This window comes from Aythya ferina, assembly GCF_964211825.1.
Source record: "Aythya ferina genome assembly, chromosome: 16".
Classification (NCBI taxonomy): domain Eukaryota; kingdom Metazoa; phylum Chordata; class Aves; order Anseriformes; family Anatidae; genus Aythya; species Aythya ferina.
The window spans coordinates 16,587,395-16,602,729 of record NC_140315.1 but is presented as its reverse complement, the minus strand read 5'-3'; the positions used below and the strand labels follow the sequence as shown (position 1 = coordinate 16,602,729).

Genomic DNA, 15,335 nt, shown 5'->3' with positions numbered 1-15,335 from the left:
CAAAACAAATTCTTTGCTTACCTTTATTCAGGTTCAGGATGGCATTAGTCCCGATCTGACTCAAACAGGAGCCACCAAATGGTGGGGCGCCTCTCCTAGATTAAATCAGAATTCAGGAACTATAGCCATCCCGGACGAGCCCCAAAATTGTTATAAATGGCTCAGGATTCAAATTAGGATTAAATAAAAAAATAGGATTTATTGAAAGAATATAAAGGAATAGAGGTAAGCAAACAGCGCTGGGTGCACCGGGAGTCTCCGCTCCACCAGGACGCACACCAGTTACATCAAGCAGCTGATTTTTATGCTCCTAGACTAATACATATTCATTACTACTTCTAAAAAAAATAGATTATTAGAATTAGCTTCCGGGGTGCAGTCCCTCCTACTGGAGCATGCGCAGTCTCCTCTGGGGTCTCTTCTGGGGGTCTCTAGGGGTCTTTCATGCTGAAGGCTCGTAGTCTTCCTCTCCCCCTTTGTACTTACTTGGCACCATACCAAGTTTATAGAACATTCTCTTCAAGACTTGTCTCCCAGCCGTCCTTCAGCTTCTTTTTCCTTCCTCTTAATCTCTCGGCCCCCCTAACCAGATACCAAAGATCCGCATAGTATCCCATAACAGTCACTAGTTGTTATCAGTTGTTCTGAAACTCCCAGACATCAAACACAAACAGCTTCACGAGTAATTAAAACATTCTTCCCCAGCCATTCACAGACACATCTATAGCAGTGTTAGAAATAGAAGTCCGGAATAACAAAAGCAAACAGGTTCATAAATTTAAGGAGTGATAAATTGACTAGAATGAGGGGGAGACTGGGACACACTGCAGCTGAGGTTCAAGAATTAAATTGCCAGTGCAGGGCCCAGAGGCAGACAGGATTCAAACAGAATTGTTCTTTATGGACACGAATTGTTAAAACATTCCTCACACCCTTATCATAAGCCATACAACAACACTTACATGTACACTTACGCTTGCACTTACCCTAGCAATTACTCGTACAATTACCCTTAACCTTACTATTAAGCTAACCCTAAACCTTACCCTTATCCTAACACTTTCCCTTATCCTAAACCTTACCCTTTTTGCTACACTTACCCTTTGCCTAATTCTAAACCTTACACTTACCCTTAGCCTAACCCTCACCCTTACCATTACCCATACCCTTATTCTTACCCTTACCGTAACCCTTACCTTTACACTTACGGTTACCATTAACCTTACCCTTACCCTAACATTTATCCTTAACCTAACCCTTACCCTAAACCTTACCCCAACCCTTACCCTGACCCTTACATTAACCCTAACCCTTACCCTAAAACTTACACTTACTCTTAACCTTAACCTTACCCTTAACATTCACCTAATACTTACGCATACGTTTTCCTGACTTTAACCCTAAAACTAACCCTAACCATTACCCTAACATTTAACCTTACCCTAACCCTTACTCTAACCCTTACCCTGACCTGTACCCTTACACTTACCCTTACCCTTATACTTACCCTAATTCTTACCCATACCCTAACACATATTTGTACCCTTAACCTTACCGTTACCCTTAACCTTACCCTTACCCTTACTCTATCCGTTACCCTTACGCTTACCCTTAACATAAACCTTACCCTTGACCTTACCCTTACCATAAGCCATACAACAACACTTACATGTACACTTACGCTTGCACTTACCCTAGCAATTACTTGTACAATTACCCTTAACCTTACTATTAAGCTAACCCTAAACCTTACCCTTATCCTAACACTTACCCTTATCCTAAACCTTACCCTTTCTGCTACAATTACCCTTTGCCTAATTCTAAACCTTACCCGAACCCTCACCCTTACCTAAATCTAACTAAAATCTAACCATTACCCTAACCCCTCACCCTTAGAATATACATATTTTTACCCTTTACCTAAACCTTTACCCCAACCCTTACCTTGACCCTTACATTAACCCTAATCCTTACACGAAACCTTAAACTTACTCTTAACCTTAACCTTAGCTGTAACCTAATACTTACTCTTACGTTTCCCTCACCCTAACCCTAAAATTAGCCTAACCATTAACCTAACACTTACCCTTACTCTAACCCTTACCATGAACTTAAGTGTAAGTGTTAGGATAACGTTAACCTTAAGGGTGACCCTTAAGCTTATCCTTAATGTTTATGGTTAGGTTAAGGGTAATTGTACGAGTAATTACTAGGATAAGTGTAAGCGTAAGTGTACATGTAAGTGTTGATGTATGGCTTATGGTAAGGGTAAGGTAAAGGGTAAGGTTTATGTTAAGGGAAAGTGTAAGAGTAATGGATAGAATAAGGGTAAGTGTAACGGTTAAGTGTTAGGGTAATGGTTAGGGTTAATTTTAGGATTAGGGTGAGAAAAATGTAAGGTTAAGTACTAGCTTAAGGTTAAGGGTAAGGTTAAGGTTAAGAGTAAGTGTAAGGTTTAGGTTAAGGGTTATGGTTAATGTAAGGTTCAGGGAAAGGTTTGGGGTAAGGTTTAGGGTTAGGTTCAGCTTAAGGGTAAGGGTTGGGGTAAGGTTAAGGGTATGGATAAGGATAAGTGTAAGGGATAGGGTAAGGGTAAGGGTTAGCGTAAGGGTAAGATTAATGGTAAGGTTTATGTTAAGGGTAAGCGTAAGGGTAACGGATAGAGTAAGGGTAAGGGTAACGGTAAGGTTAAGGGTACAAATATGTGTTAGGGTATGGGTTATGGTATGGGTAAGAGTTAGGGTAATGTAAGGGTAAGGGTGAGTGTAAGGGTATGGGTCAGGGTAAGGGTTAGAGTAAGGGTTAGGGTTAGGGTAAGGGTAAGTGTTAGAATAATGGTTAGGGTTAATTTTAGGGTTAGGGTGAGGGAAACGTAAGGGTAAGTATTGGGTTAAGGTAAGGGTAAGTGTAAGGTTTAGATTTAGGCTAATGGTAAATGTAGCAGAAAGGGTAAGGTTTACGATAAGGGTAAGTGGTAGGGTAAGGGTAAGGTTTAGGGTAACATAAAGGGTAAGGATTACGGTAAGGGTAAGGGTACGGGTAGAATTTGTTAGAATATGGCTTATGGTAAGGGTAAGGTTTAGGGTAAGAGTAAGTGTAAGTGTATGTGTAAGGGTACGGGTCATTGTAAGGGTTAGAGTAAGGGTTAGGGTAAGGGTAGGTGTTAGGGTAATGGTTAGGGTTAATTTTAGGGTTAGGGTGAGGGAAACGGAAGGGTAAGTATTAGGTTAAGGTTAAGGGTAAGGTTAAGGTTAAGAGTAAGTGTAAGTTTTAGGGTAAGGGTAAGGGTTAATGTAAGGGTCAGGGTAAGGGTTAAGGTAAGGTTTAGGGTTAGAGTTAGGTTAAGGTTAAGTTTTAGGGTAAGGGTAAGTTATATGTATAAGGATAAGTGTAAGGGTAAGTGTTAGGGTAAGTGTAAGGATAAGGATAAGTGTACAAGTCAGGGTAAGGTTTAGAGTTAGGATTAGGGTTTGGGTTAGGGTAAGGGTAAGTGTTAGGGTAATGGTTAGGGTTAATTTTAGGTGTATGGTGACGGATAAGAAAGGGTAAGTAGTAGGTTAAGGTTAAGCGTAAGGTTAAGGTTAAGAGTAAGTGTAAGTTTTAGGGTACGGTTTAGGGTTATTGTAAGGGTCAGGGTAAGTGTTTGGGTAAGATTTAGGGTTAGGGTAAGAGTAAGTATATGGGTAATGGTAAGGGTAAGTGTTAGGGTTAGGGTAAGTGTAAGGTTTAGATTTAGGCTAAGGGTAAGTGTAGCAGAAAGGGTAAGGGTTACGGTAAGTGTAAGTGTAAGGATAAGGTTAAGGTTTAGGCTTACGTTAAGGGTAAGGGTAATGCTTTGGTAAGGGTAAGAGTAAGGGTAAAGGTAAGGGTTACGGTAAGGGTAAGGGTACTGGTAGAAGTATGTGTTAGAGTACGGCTTATGGTAAGGGTACAAGTAGCTCCCCCCCCAGAGACAGGACCCAAAGGTGTACAACCAGTTCCCAACACCCCTGAGACACAGGCCCCAACCGCCCCCCCAGACACAGCGACCCAAATTCTACAAGCAGCTCCCAACCCCTGCCAGGCAGGCCCCCTACCCTATACAAGCAGCTCCCAACCCTCCCCCCCCCCCCCCCCCCCCGAGGGAGGCCCCAAAGGTGTAGAGTCAGCTCCCAACCCCCTCAATGCTGGCCCCTAGGGTCTACAAGCAGCTCCCCCCTTGCCCCCAGATACCGGCCCCCAGACACAGACCCCAAAAGCCTAATCACAGGCCCTGAACTCTAGAGGCAGGCTCCAAAACCCAGGACAAAGCCCCAGTGGTTCGAGACAGGGCCCAAATCCCAGACACAGGCCCAAAACGCTAAACATATGCCAAAAAAAGTATTAGTGCTGGTGCCAAATGTTACAGACAGGCCCAAAAGCCCGAGATGCTCAAGGCTGAGACGTAACTTGGCTTTCTGAATTACTGGAAAGCAGCTTTCATTCTCAGATAATTGTGTGAAGGCTGATTAAGGAGGTATTGGGGAGGCAAGGACAATCCCCAGACAAGGACTGTATATCTCGAAACAAGACACTGGAACTCATGATAAGGAAGCGGCAGGCGGACAGAGAAACGAATGTAAGGACTATAACTCTCGAAACTGGACATTGGAATTCATTATAAAGATACAACAAACGGGAGAATTGGCAACAACCAGCTCTTGCAATTAAGAAACATGCCAATTCAGCAGATTCCTGACCAAAGGTGAAAAGTACACTGTGAGGAAGACTCGGGGTCTTCCTCCCAAAGACCCCTGCCCACGTCCCAAAGACCCCTGCCCACAATTCTTGGAAGGCTCTGCGCAGGCGCAAGGTGCCAAAAGGCTAATTAGCATGAGAAGCGAGGGAAGGCGGGGATAGGTAATGCATATGTATAGGTGCTTGTAGAATATTGATAGATTGATTGTATAAATTCAAGACTGCTTTCTGCTTTGGGTATGCACGATAGGTGGAGAGATCCCCCGTGCATCCAGCGCTGCAATAAAGAATATACCACTTAAAGGAATTTCGGCTTCGATCTTTGAATCAATTTGGCGACCCAGATGGGACAACCTCTCTGCCGGACTGCAGGACCTGCTGGGAACAGGACTCCCTAGGGTACCCCCGGGATTTCCCGGAGGGACTCCTCGACTCACCGGATCACTGCGGAGGCAGACAAGGACCCCATCATTGTAAGTGAGTATATTCTTTATTCTGGTTTGGTTTTCTGGTAGACCGGTCATCTGGAACTGTCTGTAAGTCAGAAGGTGATCTTCTGCGAGGCAGTGTTTGGTATATACTTTGTGGTTAGCACCATAAGTACATGTTTGGGGACCTTAAGGAAGGAGCTCGCTTTAAGGTCCATCTGGAATTGTGTTGTCTATTTCGGTTTTCTGACTCATGGAGTATGGTATTTAACTCTGGTTATTGTTACTGCGATTTTGGCTATTTTCCTGGTGGTAATAGTAGGTTCGTGGCATTGTTATAAGAAAGATATCGTTACGGTGTTACACAGTTCGGTTTTCTGACTTATCGCATGTGGAATTTGACTCTGACTATTGTTACTGTGATTTTGGCAATATTGCTGGTAATAGTAGTTTTGTGGCATCGCTACTGAAAGATATTGCGTGCCCGTATTTTTGTGAGTGATACGTTTTGTGATACGCTTTTGTAAGTAACATGTGTATTCTGAAAGTGTAAACTGGAAACTGGGGGGGCAAACAAGCAGTGAAATTTTAAAGAAAAGTGTGTTAGGATGTGTTTTAAGTCACTGGAAGGATATTGGAGGATCTGCCGGTGGAAGTGTGAACAGGAAAACATTGATAAAATATCGTAATCAGTGGTGGCCGCTTTATAAGCTGGAATGTGGAGAAAAGTGGCCCCTAAATGGAACTTTAAACTATAATATTTTGCTACAGTTAATGTTGTTTTTTGAGAAGCAGAACAGGATGAAATGTTGTATACTGATGTTTCAGCATCTTGGTGGGAAAAGGTAGGGAATTAAGTTGGCCCCTAACTGAACCTTTGATGTTGGCATTAGAGAAGTACAGGCTGAAGAAAGATAAAGGAAGTGTTAAAAGGGTTGTTGAAAGTGTTAAAGGTGTTTGAAGTTGAATGAGCAGGGAAAGAGGATGTAGGAATGTTAATAGTTCTGCCTCTGCCCGAGGCAGAGATCTTAAAATCATGGGTGTTAGCCCTTTAGGGCAAAGGGACCATGATCAGTCCGAGAGAGTTGTCACAGAAACAGAAAAGAGGTACACTCTTAAAACAACCTGAGTTCATGTGCGAGCTCAGATTGCTGATGGGACCGTTCAGGGAACTGTGGACAATTGCATTCCCCTGACCGACCCCCACTAAGACCCGAATCATCCTGAAAATCATGAACGGTTAAGTAAATACTAAAACCTGGATGAATTGGGAATTGAGAATATGCTTCCAACAAGGTCTAAAAGAAAGCCCTATGGAATTTTTGGACCAACTCTGAAATGTAATGAAAATAAATAAATAAATAAATAAATAAATAAATAAATAAATAAAACAAAACGGTTTGGACCTGGCTTTGGAGGACAAATTGACTAGCCTTTTCCTAGGGTAATCAACCCCTGATTTCAACAGGAATAACGGGGACCTGGGGAATCTACCCTAGCGGATCCTCCACTGGTTATAATGAAGCTAGGGGAGGAATGGAAGTGAAATTTCTTATTGCTATGGGGCAACGTATTCAGTTCTAAATCAAGCATTAATGCCTTCACAGAATTATTATGTTAGGGTAAAAGGTGTGTCGTGGTTTAACCCGGCCGGGAGCTAAACACCACGCAGCTGTTCGCTCCCCCTCCCCCTCCCTCTCTGGGACGGGGGAGAGAAATGGAAAGTGAAGCCTGTGAGTTGAGATAAAGACAGTTTAATAAGACAAAATAATAATAATAATAATAATAATAATAATAATAATAATAATAATAATAATAATAATAACAATAATAACAATAATAATAATACAATGATGATAATAGTACCACTACTAATAATGTGTACAAACAAGTGATGCACAATGCAATTGCTCACCACCCGCTGACCAATGCCCAGCCTAACCCCGAGCAGTCCGGCCCCCTCCCCCTGGCTAGCCACCCCTATGTATTGTTTAGCCTGACGTCAGATGCTATGGAATACCCCTTTGGCTAGTTTGGGTCACCTGTCCTGGGTCTGTCCCCTCCCAGCTCTTACTGCACCCCCAGCCTGCCTGTTGGCAGGACAGAGCAAGAAGCTGAGATGTCCTTGGCTTGGTATAAGCATTGCTCTGCAACAATTGAAACATCGGGGTGTTATCAGCACTCTTCTCATCCTAAGCCAAAACATAGCATTCTCCCAGCTACTAGGAAGAAAATTAACTCTGTTCTAACTGAAACCAGGACAAGGTGTAACCGAAAAGGCTTATTTTTGTGAACCTTTGAAGTACAAGTTAGGGAAACAATGGGGCATACACAGATTTTTATCTATGCCTAGCTCCTCATGGGCACTCTTAGGTAGAGATTCATTAGAGCAAGTAGGAGCAGAAATTGTCTTTGAAAAAGGGAAAATGGAATTAAGAACAGGAGAAGAACAACTAATAAATGTGTTAAGCTTGGCACTAATACAAACTGACCCTAAAAGTGAAATACATTTAGAGATCACAGATCAAGTATGTCCAGGAGTTTGGGCTACCGAAGTCCCTGGAAGAGCTAAAAATGTGACCTTAATGATTATTAAATTAAAGCCAGGAGAGAAACCCGTTAAGGTTAAGTAATATCCTTTGAGGATAGAAGATAGGAAAGGAATTAAAGAGATAATTGATCAATTTTTACAGTATGGATTATTGATTGAATGCGAATCAGAATCCAATGCACCCATATTGCCAATTAAAAAGGCAGATGAAAAAGCTATAGGCTAGTTCCGGATTTGAGGGCCATAAATAAAATCACTGAGGATATACATCCAGTAGTGGCAAACCCTTATACTTTGCTGACTAAATTAAAGAATAGTCAAGTCTGGTTTACCGTACTGGATTTAAAAGATGCCTTCTTCTGCCTAGGCTTAGCCACAGAAAGCCAAAACCTATTCGCCTTTGAATGGGAAAATCCCGATTCAGGCAGAAAGACGCAGCTTACGTGGACATTACTACCTCAAGGATTCAAGAATAGCCCCACTATTTTTGGAAACCAATTAGCAAGGGAACTCGAAACATGGATACCTCCGGACACTGAAGGTGCTTTGTTACAATATGTAGTATGTAGATGATCTCTTAATAGCTACCGAGACTAAAGGGAGTTGGATTCAATGGACTATAAGTCGTCTTAATTTTCTGGGTTTAAATGGATATCAAGTCTCTTGACAGAAAGTCCAGCTGGCTCAACAAAGTGTGACCTATCTGGGATTTGACATTTCGGAAGGACAACGAGAACTAGGAACTGAACATAAGGAAGTCATTTGCCGGACTCCAGAACCTCAAATGGTAAAGGAGCTACAAAGCTTTTTAGGAATGACAGGTTGGTGTCGCCTTTGGATTTATAATTATGGACTATTGGTAAAGCCTCTATGTGAATTGATAAAGATTAACCAGTCAAAGTTAGTCTGGACTGGAGAAGCACAAAAAGTCTTTAAACAACTTAAACAAGAATTGATGATTTTGAAATATCAAGCAATATTGGTAGAACAGGATGACGTGGAAATTGTGATAATTCATATTGTGAATCTAGCCTCTTTTCTTAGTGATGCTCCGGCACAAGCTGTGATTCACGATTGTTTAGAAACTCTAGAGACTGTGTATTCCAGCCGACCAGACCTTAAGGAGGAGCCCATGGAAGATGCGGAAGAAACTTGGTTCACGGATGGGAGCAGTTTTGTTACGCAAAGACAACGTAAAGCTGGATATGCTATAACAACTACTCAGCAGGTAATCGAGTCTAAGCCTTTACCCCCTGGAACATCAGCTCAAAAGGCGGAGATAGTTGCTCTCACGAGAGCATTGGAACTGGCAGCGGGAAAAAGGGTAAATATTTGGACAGATTCTAAATATACATTCGGCGTGGTACATGCTCATGGAGCAATTTGGAAAGAACATGGATTGCTGACCGCTCAGTGAAAACACAAAGTATGCTGAAGAAATTTTAAAATTGTTAGAGGCTGTAAAACAACCAGAAAAGGTAGCTATCATGCATTGTCAGGGACACCAAAAGGGGAACAGCGATTTTGAAATTGGAAAATCGATTGGCAGAGGCTAAGCAGGCAGCTGAAATAACTGAGGTGAAGGCATTGTCTTTGATACCAGACGGTAAAATCCAAACTATATGCAAATTATACAAAAGAAGACTTAAAATTAATTGAAGATTTGAAAGGTAAAATGAAACCAGATGGATGAGTATATTTAAAAGATAACCCCATAGTAATACCCTCTAGTTTGACATGGCCCATAGTTCTTACAGAACACAATAAAACGCACTGGGGAGCTGACACACTGCATAAGAGCCCGAGTCAGACATTAGTGGGACGATATGATAAAACAAGTAACTCAACAATGTAGCATTTGCTTACACAATAACCCCAATACCAAGAATAGAATAAAATTTGGAATAATCGGTAAAGGAAATTATTCGGGGCAACAGTGGCAAATTGATTTTTCAGAACTCCCTAGAAAAGGGGGGTATCATTATTTACTGGTTCTGACTGACACGTTTTCAGGAAGGCCTGAAGCCTTTCCCTGTCGAACAAACAAAGCAAGAGAAGTGGTTAAAGTCTTGTTAAATGAAATAATACCATGCTTTGGGATTCTAGTAGCAATGTCTTCTGATAGAGTTTCACATTTTTGTGCACAAGTGGTAGAACAGATAAGTAAGATTCTAAAGATAGATTGGCAACTGCATACTCCTTATAGACCACAGGCAAGTGGACAGGTAGAAAAAATGAACCATTTAATTAAACAATAAATAGCTAAAATTGGATAAGAAGCTAATTTGTCATGGCCTCAATCCCTCCCTTTAGCATTACTTGGAATTAGAGTTAAACCTAGAATAAAAGGAAATTTGAGTCCCTTCAAAATCTTATATGGAAGGCCATAGCAATTTCTATTTAGCGGAGAGGACCTAACGCAGTTAGGATCAGAATATTTATATGCTTATATAACTGAACTTCAGAAACAATTAAATAAAGTACATACATTTGTTTTAGGGACCAGGGCTAGAGGGTTGGATCAACCAATCCACCCCTTTAAGCTCGGGGATTATATATATATAAAGACTTTTTCAGGACAACCCGTACAGGAAAAATGGAAGGAAAGTGGATGGGAGCATACCAAGTATTACTGACAACACACACCGCCATTAAGATTAAGAAGCAAGCAGCTTGGATCCACAATTCAAGGGTGAAGAAGGCCCCGGCGAGGATATGGACCACCACTCCAATTGGACCAACAAAATTACGGTTTTCCAGATCCTAATGATTGCAGGGGTGCGGTTCTCGGATTTGGGGTGGGCAACTTGGGATGAGAACTTACACCTGACCTTAATACAAACAATTTCTCAAGTAACTAATAAGACGAACTGTTGGGTATGCACCCATCTGCCACAGCATGGGAATAAGGGTGTATCGTAACCCTTACCCAAACCCTAACCCTAACCCTTACCCCAACCCTTACCCTGACCCTTACATTAACCCTAACCCTTTCCCTAACCCTAACCCTAACCCAAACCCTTACTCTAACCCTAAGCCTTATCCTAAACCTTAAACTTAATCTTATCTTTAACCTTACCCTTAAACTAATACATACCCTTACGTTTCCCTCATCATAACCCTAAAATTAACCGTAACCATTACCCTAAGACTTATCCTTACCTAACCCTAACCCTTACTCTAACTTTTACCCTGAGCCAGAACCTTAGACTTCCCCTACCCCTTCCCCTTACTAATACCGTTACCCTAACCCTTACCCTTACCCTTACGGTTACCATTAACCTTACCCTTACCCTAACACTTACCCTTACCCTATCCCTTACACTTATCCTTATCCATACAACTTCCGCTTACCCTAACACTTAACCTTAACCTAACCCTAACCCTAAATCTTACCTGAACCCTTACCCTGACCCTTACATTAACCCTTACCCTAAAACTTACACTTAACCTTAACCTTACCCTAAACCTTAACCTAATACTTACCCTTACTTTTCCCGCAGCCTAACCCTAAAATTAACCCTAACCATTACCCCTACACTTACCCTTACCCTAACCCTTACCCTTACCATAACCCATACTCTAACACATACTTCTACCCGTACCCGTACCCTTACGGTAACCCTTACCCTTACGGTAACCCTTACAGTTATCGTAACCCTTACCCTTACCGTTACCGTTACCGTGGCCCTTACCCTTACCCTTACCCTTACCCTTACCCTTACCCTAACCCTAAACCTTACCCTTATCCTAACACTTACCCTTACCGGAAACCTTACCCTTTCTGCTACACTTACCCTTAGCCTAAATCTAAACCTTACACTTACCCTTAGCCTAACCCTCACCCTTACCCTTACCCATACCCTTATTCTTACCCTTTCCCTAACCCTTACCTTTACACTTACGGTTACCATTAACCTTACCCTTACCCTAACACTTATCCTGAACCTAACCCTTACCCTAAACCTTACCCCAACCCTTACCCTGACCCTTACATTAACCCTAACCCTTACCCTAAACCTTACACTTACTCTTAACCTTAACCTTACCCTTAACATTAACCTAATACTTATGCATACGTTTTCCTGACTTTAACCCTAAAACTAACCCTAACCATTACCCTAACACTTAACCTTACCTTAACCCTAACCCTAACCCTTTCTCTTAACCTTACCCTGACCTGTACCCTTACACTTACCCTTACCCTTATACTCACCCTAATTCTTACCCATACCCTAACACATATTTGTACCCTTAACCTTACCGTTACCCTTAACCTTACCCTCACCCTTACACTATCCGTTACCCTTACGCTTACCCTTAACATAAACCTTACCCTTGACCCTACCCTTACCATAAGCCATACAACAACACTTACATGTACACTTACGCTTGCACTTACCCTAGCAATTACTTGTACAATTACCCTTAACCTTACTATTAAGCTAACCCTAAACCTTACCCTTATCCTAACACTTACCCTTATCCTAAACCTTACCCTTTCTGCTACACTTACCCTTTGCCTAATTCTAAACCTTACCCGAACCCTCACCCTTACCTAAATCTAACTAAAATCTAACCATTACCCTAACCCCTCACCCTTACAATATACATATTTTTACCCTTTACCTAAACCTTTACGCCAACCCTTACCTTGACCCTTACATTAACCCTAATCCTTACACGAAACCTTACACTTACTCTTAACCTTAAACTTAGCTGTAACCTAATACTTACTCTTGCGTTTCCCTCACCCTAACCCTAAAATTAACCCTAACCATTACCCTAACACTTACCCTTACCCTAACCCTTTCTCTAACCCTTACAATGACCCGTACTTTTACAATTACCCTTACACTTACTCTTACTCTTAAACTTACATTAACCCTTACCCTTAACCCTTACGCTAAACATCATCCTTACCCTTACCATTATCCCTTCTCTTTCCCTTATCCTAAACGTTTCCCAAACCCTTACCCTTACATTAAACCTAACCCTTACCATAACTCTTAACCTTATCCTTAAACTTCACCTAATACTTACCCTTCCGTTTCCCTCACCCTAAACCTAAAATTAGCCTAACCATTACCCTAGCACTTACCCTTACTCTAACCCTTACCATGAACTGAAGTGTAAGTGTTAGGATAACGGTAACCTTAAGGGTGACCCTTAAGCTGATCCTTAATGTTTATGGTTAGGTTAAGGGTAATTGTACGAGTAATTGCTAGGATAAGTGTAAGCGTAAGTGTACATGTAAGTGTTGATGTATGGCTTATGGTAAGGGTAAGGTGTATGTTAAGGGAAAGCGTAAGAGTAACGGATAGAATAAGGGTAAGTGTAACGGTTAAGTGTTAGGGTAATGGTTAGGGTTAATTTTAGGATTAGGGTGAGAAAAATGTAAGGTTAAGTACTAGCTTAAGGTTAAGGGTAAGGTTAAGGTTAAGAGTAAGTGTAAGGTTTAGGTTAAGGGTAAGGCTTCAGGGAAGGGGTAAAGTTCAGGGAAAGGTTTGGGGTAAGGTTTACGGTTAGGTTCAGCTTAAGGGGAAGGGTTGGTGTAAGGTTAAGGGTATGGAAAAGGATAAGGGTAAGGGTAAGGGTTAGCGTAAGAGTAAGATTAATGGTAAGGTTTATGTTAAGGGTAAGCGTAAGGGTAAGGGATAGAGTAAGGGTAAGGGTAAGGTTAAGGGTAACGGTAAGGTTAAGGGTACAAATATGTGTTAGGGTATGGGTTATGGTATGGGTAAGAATTAGGGTGAGTATAAGGGTAAGGGTAAGTGTAAGGGTACAGGTCAGGGTAAGGGTTAGGGTTAGGGTTAGGGTAAGGTTAAGTGTTAGGGTAATGGTTAGGGTTAGTTTTAGGGTTAAAGTCAGGAAAACGTATGCGTAAGTATTAGGTTAATGTTAAGGGTAAGGTTAAGGTTAAGAGTAAGTGTAAGGTTTAGGGTAAGGGTTAGGGTTAATGTAAGGGTCAGGGTAAGGGTTGGGGTAAGGGTTAGGTTAAGGATAAGTGTTAGGGTAAGGGTAAGGTTAATGGTAACCGTAAGTGTAAAGGTAAGGGTTAGGGAAAGGGTAAGAATAAGGGTATGGGTAATGGTAAGGGTGAGGGTTAGGCTAAGGGTAAGTGTAAGGTTTAGATTTAGGCTAAGGGTAAGTGTAGCAGAAAGGGTAAGGTTTACGGTAAGGGTAAGTGTTAGGATAAGGGTAAGCTTTAAGGTTAGGTTAAGGGTAAGGTATAGGGTAAGGGTAAGAGTAAGGGTAAGGGTAAGGGTAAGGGTAAGGGCAACGGTAACGGTAACAGTAAGGGTAAGTGTTACGGTAAGGGTAAGGGTTACCGTAAGGGTACGGGTACGGGTAGAGGTATGTGTTAGAGTATGGGTTATGGTAAGGGTAAGGGTTAGGGTAAGGGTAAGTGTTGGAGTAATGGTTAGAGTTAATTTTAGGGTTAGGGTGCGGGAAACGTAAGGGTAAGTATTAGGTTAAGGTTAAGCGTAAGGTTAAGGTTAAGTGTAAGTTTTAGGGTAAGGGTTAATGTAAGGGTCAGGGTAAGGGTTCAGGTAAGGTTTAGGGTTAGGGTTAGGTTAAGGTTAAGTGTTAGGGTAAGCGTAAGTTGTATGGATAAGGATAAGTGTAAGGGATAGGGTAAGGGTAAGTGTTAGGGTAAGGGTAAGATTAATGGTAACCGTAAGTGTTAGGGTAAGGGTAAGAGTAAGGGGAAGGGGAAGGGGAAGGGGAAGTCTAAGGGTCCGGGTCAGGGTAAAAGTTAGAGTAAGGGTTAGGGTTAGGGTTCGGTAAGGATAAGTGTTAGGGTAATGGTTACGGTTAATTTTAGGGTTATGATGAGGGAAACGTAAGGGTATGTATTAGTTTAAGGGTAAGGTTAAAGTTAAGATTAAGTGTAAGGTTTAGGTTAAGGGTTAAGGTTAGAGTAAGGGTTAGGGTTAGGGTTAGGGTTAGGGTTAGGGTTAGGGTTAGGGTTAGGGTTAGGGTTAGGGTTAGGGTTAGGGTTAGGGATAATGTAAGGGTCAGGGTAAGGGTTGGGGTAAGGTTTAGGTTAAGGGTAAAAGTAAGTATAATGGTAAGGGTAAGAGTGAAGGTTAGGGTAATGGTTAGATTTAGGTAAGGGTGAGGGTTAGGGTAAGATTTAGAATTAGGCAAAGGGTAAGCGTAGCAGAAAGGGTAAGGTTTAGGATAAGGGTAAGTGTTAGGATAAGGGTAAGGTTTAGGGTTAGCTTAATAGTAAGGTTAAGGGTAATTGTACGAGTAATTGCTAGGGTAAGTACAAGCGTAAGTGCACATATAAGTGTTGTTGTATGGCTTATGATAAGGGTTAGGTTAAGGTTAAGGTTTATGTTAAGTGTAAGTGTAAGGGTAACGGAGACAGTAAAGGTAAGGGTAAGGGTAAGGGGAACGGTTAGGTTAAGGCTACAAGTACGTGTTAGGGTATGGGTTATGCTAAGGGAAAGGCTTAGGGTAAGGGTAAGTGTAAGGGTACGGGTCAGGGTAAGGGTTAGAGTAAGGGTTAGAGTTACGGTTAGGGTTAGGGTAAGGGTAAGTGTTAGGGTAATGGTTAGGGTTAATTTTAGGGTTAGGGTGAGGGAAACGTAAGGGTAAGTATTAGGTTAATGTTAAGGGTAAGGTTA

The 15,335-nt window shown here is 41.7% G+C and overlaps 1 long non-coding RNA gene across 4 annotated transcripts in view; it reads right to left on the bottom strand.

Annotated features, from left to right (window-relative positions):
- The window catches only part of LOC311445912, a 382,273-nt gene that overhangs the window by 77,448 nt on the left and 289,490 nt on the right, over positions 1–15,335 (bottom strand). The gene's annotated exons all lie outside the window — the stretch shown is intronic.